The sequence below is a fragment of the Aotus nancymaae genome, unplaced genomic scaffold (genome assembly GCF_030222135.1).
Source record: "Aotus nancymaae isolate 86718 unplaced genomic scaffold, 86718_ANA_hifiasm-v0.15.2.pri h1tg000029l, whole genome shotgun sequence".
Taxonomy (NCBI): Eukaryota; Metazoa; Chordata; class Mammalia; order Primates; family Aotidae; genus Aotus; species Aotus nancymaae.
In genome coordinates this window covers 9296474-9306461 of record NW_026988442.1, presented here as the reverse complement: position 1 = coordinate 9306461, position 9988 = coordinate 9296474, and positions in this window count along the sequence as shown.

Sequence of the window (9988 nt, the reverse complement as noted above, 5' to 3'; positions counted from 1 at the left end):
AAAAGTTACATACTGTGTTTCCATTTATATAACATTCTTGAAATGACAAAAATTATAGAAATGAAGAAGAGCCTACTGGTTGCCAGTAGGACGGAGGGAGTGTGGGACAGAAGTTGATGAGGCTGGCGTGGTTTTATGGTTATAAAAGAACATAGGAGATCCTTTTAGTGATGTGGTTGTTCTATTTATTGGCTGTGGTAGTGGATACACAAACCCACACATGTGATAATATTTGCGCACAAATAAACACACACACACACATCAGTAAGAGTAAAAACTAGGGAAATGTGCATAAGGTTGATGGGTTGTGTCAATGTTAATATCAAAAGGTTGATGGGTTGTGTCAATGTTAATATCAATGTGATATTGTACTGTAGTTTTACAAGGTGTTAGCATTGGAAGCAATTGGGTAAACAGTAATCTGGGATCTTTTTGTGTTATTTCTCACAACCACATGTGAATCTACAATTAGCCCAAAATTGAAAGTTTAATTTTAAAAAGTCACCTCAGCCAACGTGTTCAAATGCTATCTGCACCCATCACAAATAGCTGCCCTGGTCCATTTCTCAGATCCGGAGGTATACACAGCAGCGTTCAGTCCCCCAACAAAAAGACTGGCCTGGGAAAGAGACCTGTTCACAATTTAGATGCAGGCTCAGAGCTGTTTTATTAGGGTATTCAGTGGTCCCTGACATGTTCTAGATAGAAAATAGGGTCACAGGCTCCATGTGGACATGGCCTATTGGCCCCACAGGCTTCTGACCCTGTGGGGAAGGATATGGTATTTGGCCCAGGTCTAAGTACGCATCAAATATCTCTACAAGGTTTGTATGGAAAACACTCACTCCCCTTTTCTTTTCCTCCGATTGCCCCTTCTCCAGTGGCTACTCCTTTCCCTTTTTATGCAAGGCAGAATTCTAAGATGCTCACCATAATGGTTAATTTTATGTGGCAACTTGAGTGGACCATGGAGTTCCCAGATACGTGGTCAAACATTGTTCTGGGTGTTTCTGTGAGGGTGTTTTGGGTGAGATTAACATTTAAATTGGTAGACTGAATAAAGCAGATGGCCCTCTAATGTAAGTGACCCTCATCCAATCAGTTGAAGTCCAGAATAAGACAAAAAAGGTGACTGTCCCCTGAATAAGAGGAAATTCCTCCTGCTCACCTGACTTCTAATTGGGACATCAGCTTTTTCCTGCCTTTGGACTCAAACGGTAACATCAGCTCTTCCTGATCCTTGAGCCTGCTGGCCTTCAGACTAGAACTACACCATTGGCTCTCCCGGGTCTCCAGCTTGCTGGCTCACCCTGCGTATCTTAGCACCTATCAGCCTCCATCATCTCATGAGCCAATTCTTTTTAATAAATAAATAAATAAAAACAACTGGCTCTGTTTTTCTCAAGAACCCTGACTAATACAACCACCAATGACCCTTGCTCTTATAAAATGCCCTCCCGTTTGAGTGTGGCTAGAAACTGAGTATGATATCACTCCTGCGACTATGTTACATTATATGGCCAAAGGGAGAGTATTCTAGGTAGGCCAGATATAGTGAGTCCTTTGAAAGCAAGGAGTTTTCTCTGTCTGGTTGCAGAAGAGGAAATCAGAGAGACCTGCTTCAGCTGGCCTGGAAGAAAGTCTGTACAAGCCACTTGGCAAGTAACGGTGGGTGGCTTCTAGGACCTGAGAGCAGTCCTTAGCTGACACCTAGCAAGGAAACAAGGACCTCAGTCTTACAACTTCCAGTTTCTTTCAGCAATCTGCATGAGCTTGGAAGAGGACCCCGAGCCTCAGATGAGAAGTGGCCCTGGTTGACAGCCTGGTTTCAGTCATGTGAGAACATCAGCAGAGAATCCACTTAAACTGAGCCCAGACCTTCCAAAATTGTGGAATAGTAAATGCGTAGGTTGTTTTTGTTTTTCAGAAACAGAGTCTTATTTCATGTAGACAAGGTCATGATTTCTGGATATTCTTCCTCATGCTGCAGAATACAGACTTGTCCTATTTAGTTGGTAACTCGAGTTAAAAGGGCTCAGAACATTTTCAAAAGACAGCAATAATCACATCCTTTCCTCCGCTCTTAGGGTATTTTTGTCTGTTTGTTTGTTTGTTTGTTTCCTTGTTTTTTAAAGAGGAATAGCCAGGCGCAGTGGCTCAGGCATGTAATCCCAGCACTTTGGGAGGCTGGGGCAGGTGGATCGCCTGAGGTCAGGAGTTTGAGACCAGCGTGGTCAACATAGTGAAACCCTGTCTCTACTAAAAATACAAAAAATTAGCCAGGCGTGGTGGCAGGTGCCTGTAATCCCAGCTACTTGGCAGGCTGAGGCAGGAGAATCGCTTAAACCCGGGAGGTGGAGGTCACAGTGAGCCGAGATCACACCACTGCACTCCAGCCCCAGCAACAAGAGCGAAACTCCATCAAAAAAAATTTAAAAAGAGGAGCATAATGCTTTTTTTTTGAAACGGAGTGTGGCACTGTCACCCAGACTGGAGTGCGGCACTGTCACCCAGACTGGAGTGCAATGGCACGATCTCGGCTCACTGCAAACTCTGCCTCCCGGGTTCAAGTTACTCTCCTACCTCAGCCTTCTGAGTAGCTGGGACTACAGGTACTCACTGCCATGCTCAGCTAATTTTTTTTTGTTTTTTTTTTTTGTTATTGTTTTTTTAGTAAAGATGGGGTTTCGACATATTAGCCAGGATGGTCTCAATCTCTGACCTTGTGATCCACCTGCCTCGGCCTCCCAAAGTTCTGGGATTACAGGCATAAGCTACCAAGCCCGGTCAACTCCATTTTTTGGAATGGAATTAAATTGAAGAAAAAGAATAGAATTTCCTGAATAAATAAAAGTAAATAAGGTTATAATTCTACTTCACTGTAGCTTATCTTAATCAGGTTAGTGGAGGGCTGCACACACTAACCCAGAATAATACTGTGCAATTAGAGTATATGCTTTTTTAATTGAGGTGAAATTCACATAACATAAAATTAGCCACTTTAAAGTGAACAATTCAGTGGCATTTAGGACATTCACGATGTTGTGCAAATGATGACCTCTACACGGTTTTAAAACATGTTCATCACCCTAGATGGGCGCCTTATACCCACAGAGCAATTACTCCTCATTCCCCACCTCCAACCCAGCCCCTGGCAACCATTGGCGTTCCGTGTGGTTTTACCTATTCCAGGTATCTCATGTAAAGGGAATCAGACAATATATGATTTTTGTCTGTCTTCTTTCACTCAGTACAATGTTTTTGAAGTTTAGTACAATTGTTTTCAAGGCTTATCTATGTTGTAAGGTGTATCAGTGCTTCATTTCACTTTTTGGCTGAATAATACTCCATGGAGATTTCACAATTTCTCCATTCATCTGATGATGGGCATTTGGGTTTTTTCTGCTCTGCAGCTATTGTAAATAGTACTGCCATAGCATGCATGTACATGTGCTTATTTGAATTTTTACTGTTTTTGAATGTATATTTGCAAGTGGAATTTCTGGGTTTTATGATAATTCTGTTTAGCTTTTGAGAAACAGTGACTTTTTTTTTTCATGGGCGTTCTTTTAAGCTGCTAAGTTTGTGGGAATTTGCTACACAAAATTACACGATAAACTCAACTTTTTTGCCTAATTATTTTTACGTTTACCTTTACACCTGTAAATAACATGCTCCGAGGAAGATAATTGCTACTTCTTGATTTGCCAGAAATATAGTGACAACTGTCCCTACGGTAAACAAGAGCTGACTCCTCTCGTATTTCCACTACCATCACACAGTATAGCCTTCCCATCGCCCATCCTCCTGATACTGCTGTGTCATAACATTGGCTGGATCACTATCAGGTGCTTACCTTATTAAGCTTTGTAAATTCACAATTGGTCCAAGTAGTAAAATCATGTTTGATTTTCCTTTCCTCAACAACATTTTGTTTTCCCGTCTCTGGAGTTAATGATTCAAAGTCTAGGCTTTATATTGGCTTAGTTTTTTACATACCCACTACCATTTCAATCCCAAACACTCATCAGTTTTTAAAGTAGCCTCTCAAGACTTTTAGACACACCAGGTGTTCTATCAGATTTAACATCCTGCGGAAGTTTTGCCTGGAGTCTTCTGATCTGTTGTGCCCTGGATTGGTTGGTTTTTATGCCCAACTCTCAGCTGATGTTCTGGGGCCTCCCTTCAGCATCACCCTGGATCTGTCTCCTTCTAAGCTGGATCTATTGTTTCATATAGCAAATGTATTTTCTTCTTACCAAGCTCACTCCTTGTATGTTGCAGGGTATCCTCCAGCAACTGCTCAAGAAAGGGCCCTTAAAAGCAGATCTTTTCAGACCTTGCATCTCTAAAAATGTATTTTATCTTCACACCTGGCTTATAGTCTGGCTGGGTATAGAATCCTAAAATGGAAGTGATTTTCCCTTGGAATTTTCTGCTTTCTAGTGTTATTGTCGGGAAAATCGAAGTCACTTCAATTCCCAGATGTTTGTACCTGATCTATTGTTTTCCTCTGGAAGCCCAGAGGATCTTCTCTATGTCTCTAGTAAGACTGTAATTTCACAGGATTTGACAAGTGCTCATTTTCATCCGTCCTCCATTCTGTTTGACATTCAGTGACTCCTTTCAATTTGAAAAGTCATGTCCTTTGGTTCTGAAAATTTGGCTTAAAATATTTTATTGATAATTTTTCTCTTTCTGCTGACACACTACCCCTCCCCTGTAACCCACCCCCTCACCGCAACCCCATCACTCACTTGCTGGCTCTTATTCTATCTATGTCTCTCATTCTTTTTAAAACTCCTATTGCCTTAATATCTGCCTTGTGGATTGACCTTCTGATTGTCTTTTTCTCTCTCAGACATCCTTGGTTTTCTTTTTAGACAACTTGCTGAGCAATGTCTTCAACTTTATTCTCCTAGCTGTATATTTTGAGATTTTTTTATTTCTACTATCATATTTGTAAATTTCTAGAGCTTTTTTTGGGTTTAGATGTTTCTTTTTTATCACTGCTCTTGTTTTATGGTTGCAATATTTTTTCACAGCTCTGAAAACATCAAGAATGGTCTATTTTCCCGAATGTTCTTCTCCTCAAATAGGCTGTTTCCTCTGAGCATCTTATTTTAGTATGTTTGTTTTTTTTTTTTTTCCTTTCTCATTCATGTTAGAAGTTTTCTTTAGATGTCTGGCAATTCTTTTCCGCTCATATTTAAAAGTAAGGGCTAAAAAACTGATTGGGGCTGGGTGTGGTGGCTCACGCCTGTAATTCCAGCGCTTTGGGAAGCTGAGGTAGGAGGATCACTTGAGGCCAAATTTAAGACCAGCTTGGGCAACATAGTGAGACCCCATCTTTACAAAAAAAAATTTTTTAATTAGCCGAGTATGATGGTGTGTGTCTGTGGTCCCAGCTCTTCAGGAGGCTGAGGTGGGAAGATCACTTGAGCCCAGGAAGGTCAAGGTGACAGTGAGCTGAGATGATGCCACTGCACTCCAGCCTGGGCAACAGAGTGAGACCCTTTCTCAAACATCAACAAGCAAACAGACAAATACAAAACTGAAGTTCTGAGTGTGTGCTTGAGGGTGTCCCTGTAGGGTGACTGCGCAGGGCTGTGGAGCTGAGGAAACTCTCATGGCAGTGTCTTTAAGTCTTTCCTTTGGAGCTGATGGAATCATGAGAGCTAATTCCTCCTGGCTGCCAGCATCATGGTGGAGCACATGGGCATGTGAATGTGGATGGGCCATGTCTCAGCATCCAACAGATAAATGTCCCTTGAATACCCCATTTTTAGTGTAGACCCCAGACCTCAGCTGAGTTTGCTGTGCTTCAGCCGAGAGACCCTCTCTTTTACTTCCACTGAAGGCATCTAGGGAGCCTCGAATGGGAGCTTATATGAGGGAGGTTGAGACCAACATGTTCTCTGTTTATAGACTTGTCTGGTTTGGCCTGGTCCTTGATTGGTGACAGTTGATGTGTGTCTGATCACATGTGGCCTTCTTTTACTCCCACCACAGACTTTGTTGGGCCAGGGAAGGGGCAGTGATTCTGCTCACAGAGTGTGGAGGGGACCTGGGATCTGCCACTTCATAAATTTCAACCAATTCTTACTTTCTTACACAAGCCCCTCCACTCCAACCTCCATGTACGGAGAGGCATCTGTCAAATTCCAGAGCTTTTCAGCTTGCTGCAAAGGAAGATTGGGTTGGTTTCACCACTGCCTGGATTTCTCACTGCCAGCTGAGAAATAGGTTTGGTTTTTTTTTTTTTCCCGGATCTGCTCATTATTTGCCTGCCTTCCCTCTGCTTTTCAGCTTTCAAGATTTTGCTGCTGTTACCTTCTCTTTGATTCTCCCAAAGTCTTTCTTGCCATATTGGTGAGATTTCAGGAACTGACTGCAGGTATTCACGCCAATATCTATACCTGGAAGCCCCTTGTACTCCTCTGTTCTGTGAAGCTCTTGGTAAGGCATTTTTGTATTTTAGGGGGTGTCATCTATGTCTGGCTTTCTGGAGTGACTGGCCTGGGGAAGAGCCACGCTGTACTGGCTGGGACACAGTCAGAGCTGGAAGATTCTCACTCCTAACCATTTCATCTTTTTCTTCCTTGTTCATCTCCCTTGAGAGTCTGAAACATTCTTTAAGCACAGGAAAGACTGGGGATTCGATTGTAAGAATACTTTTTCCAACTGATTTCCTTTCTTTTTTTTTTTAATTTTGAGACAGAGTTTCACTCTTGTTGCCCAGGCTGAAGTGCAGTGACGCGATCTTGCTCACTGCAACTTCCGCCTCCTGGATTCAAGCAATTCTCCTGCCTCAGCGTCCCGAGTAGCTGGGATTGCAGGCACCTGCCACAATGCCCAACTAATTTTTTGTATTTTTGATAGAGATGGGGTTTCACCATGTTGGCCAGGCTGATCTCGAACTTTTAACCCCAGGTAATCCACCCACTTCGGCTTCCCAAAGTGCTGGGATTACAGGTGTGAGCCACCACGCCCAGCCCCGACTGATTTCTTTAAAAAGCACTTAAGATTTACAAGAAGAATATCATTCTCCCAAAGAATTAAATTACATTCATTCTATTTCCTATGAAAATTTTCTTGGAAATGTCCTCTCCCAGCTCTGAGCTAAACCAGCTCTCTGTTTATATATTTCTTAGGAATCATCCACTTCTACCATGGGCTGTCACTTCTGTGTATTTGTTTTTCTTTCTTACAGATAATGAGTTCCTTTAAGGCTAGGAACTGTGTCTTATTCATTTTTAATCCTTCCCTCTTTCCTACCATTATCATCTTGAATGAATGAATGAATCAATCAATCAATGATTAAAAAGATTCCGAGCAAGGTAATGCCTGCTAGCACAATTGGGTCTAACTCCTTGCTCTTCCACGGTGCTTTGCCCACATAGACACTAATATAGGCTTGGAGGTTGGCCAGATGAAGTGCAGAATCTTGAACACAGTGATAACTGGAGCAGCAAAGCCGGAGCATGGCAACCTCCTCGTGTTTCTGCCATGTCCATCCTTGCCCGTGGTAGTGCTAGCACCATGATTAAGAATGTAGATACTAAACTCAGAGTCTCTGGGTTCAAATTTTGACTCCATTCATTATCAACTTTGTGAACTTGAGAAGTATGTGTATTCTTTCTGAGCCTCAGTTTTCCTTTCTGAAAAGTGGGAACAAGATTGCTGCCTTGTAGTAAGTAAAATGCAAATTAGAGCACCTCCTGACATGTAGAAAGTGCACAGTAAATGGTAGCACTGCAGTTCTCCAATGGGTAATGAAAAGATGACTTTTTTTTATTTTAATCACTGATCTAATATTTATGAGCCCTGGTCCTGTTGGGTTCCAGGAAAAACACATTTTAAACTTGGGTCAATCACACCTTAGACTCTTCCAGTCCAAGTGGTCTTGTAATTATGATCCAGCCCCCGCCACTTGAGTGATCAGTCTCTCAGACTCCTCCTTCTGTTCTCCTCCAGGATTGCATCTAGGGATCCTGGAATGGGGGCTTATATGAGGGAGGTTGGGATCCACATGATCTCTGTTTATAGACTTGTTTGGTTTGGCCTGGTCCTTGATTGTGATAGTTGATGTGTGTCTGATCACATCTGGCCTTCTGCATGCGGTGCTGGCTCCCAGCACTGGAGGCTGTGGTCCCTGCCCTGTGCCTCCAGCTGAGAAATCCTCACTTTCCATGGCTTCTGTCCCAACTCCAGGCTACTGCAGGTCAACAAGTCTTTTCAGTGTCTCCATTCCCCTCCCTTGACCATATGGAGACTTCTGGATCCCTGCCTGCCATGGACAGGCTTGTTTCAGGCCTGCCTCTCAAGTTCCTCTCTCTGCAAAACTGCATTTATTAAAAGGATAAAGGAGGACCCATAGAATCATCGGGATCACTCAGCTTCCAGGAATAAGATCCAGAACCTCAAAACCGGCTTGACGAGGAAATAGAAGCTGCTACCAGTGCTCCTGCCCTTGCTCTGCCAATGCTCCTCTGGGGCAGGAACTCATCCGGCAACTACTAGTAAACCATAACCCCCATGGAAGCTGGTCTCTGCCACCACCCATGCCAACAGACCTGGCTCCAGCAAGGAGTCCATGCCATCCAATTGCACACCTCTGAGCTGGAGTCTTGCTTGCCTGGGCTTAATCTGATGAGTGCGTGTAGCAGGCCTATATCCTTCCTGCCAGGGAGACTGGGCTTTGAGTTTTCTGTGTTCTGGCTTTGGATGGTGGAACTATTGAGGCTGGAAATTTGCAAAATACAGCAAAGGTATTCAAAAGGGTCTGCACTGCGTGCAGTGGTATACACCTGTAGTCCCAGCTACTCAGGAGGCTGACATGGAAGGATCTCTTGAGCCCAGGAGTTTGAGTCCAGGCTAGGAAACATAGCATAGGCCTTGTTTCTAAAATAAATAAATAAATAACAACAAAAAGGACTGGGCAGCTAGACAACATGATGCCACAAGAAGCAAAAACCCCTTTATTATTTTACTATGACAATTTTCAAACCTAGAGCAAAGTTAAAAGAATTTAATAGGAAATACTATATGCCGCTCACCTAGGATTCTACCATTAACATTTTACTATGCTCATTTTATCACTCATCCATCCGTCTGTTCATCCACCACACATCCATCCAACCATGGAATTTTTGGCGCATTTCAAAGTCAGTTGCAGATATTGGTACACTTCCTTCTAAATGCTTCATCATGCTTATGGTTAACTAGAGTTTGAAATTTGTTTATTTTTTCTTGATGTTGAATTCACATATAATGAGATATACAAATATGAAGTGTACATTTGCTGCATTTTAATAAGTGCCTGTGTAACCAAGATTCCAGTCAGGATGTAGAACAAATGATCACTCCAGAAACTCCCCTCGTGCCACTTTCCAATCTCTGTCTCTATACCACCCCCAAAGGCAACCACTGTTCTGAATTTTTTCCTACCGTAGGTTAGTTGGCAAAAGCTCTTTAATTTTGGCTTTTCCCTGAAACTATGGAAATTTGGCCCAGAAAGGTGAGATCAGGTACAGAATCTACCTGCTTCTCCTCCCTTGGTCTCACTTCTCTTCCCCACACTCAGCAGAGGTAGGCTCCCCTCAGTGCCCTGGTGGAAAGGACTTCCCTAAAATGGTATATCCAGGCCAGGTGCAGTGGCTCATAGCTGTAATCCCAACAACTGGGGAGACCGAGGCAGGAGGACTGCTTGAGGCCAAGAGTTTGAGACCCTCCTGGGCAACACAGTGCAAGATCCTGCCTCTACAAAATTAATTAATTAATTTAATAAAAATTAGCCAGGCATAGTGGCACACACCTGTACTCCCAGCTACTCAGGAGACTGAGGCGGGAGGATCACTTAAGCCCAGGATATCCTCAGTAAGCCTGGATCCTGATAGTTAATGGAAACTTAAAGAATTCACTAAACCCTTGCTTCACAAAGCCTAGATTTAAAAACAACGTTGTCTTATGATGAACTAAGCAAAAC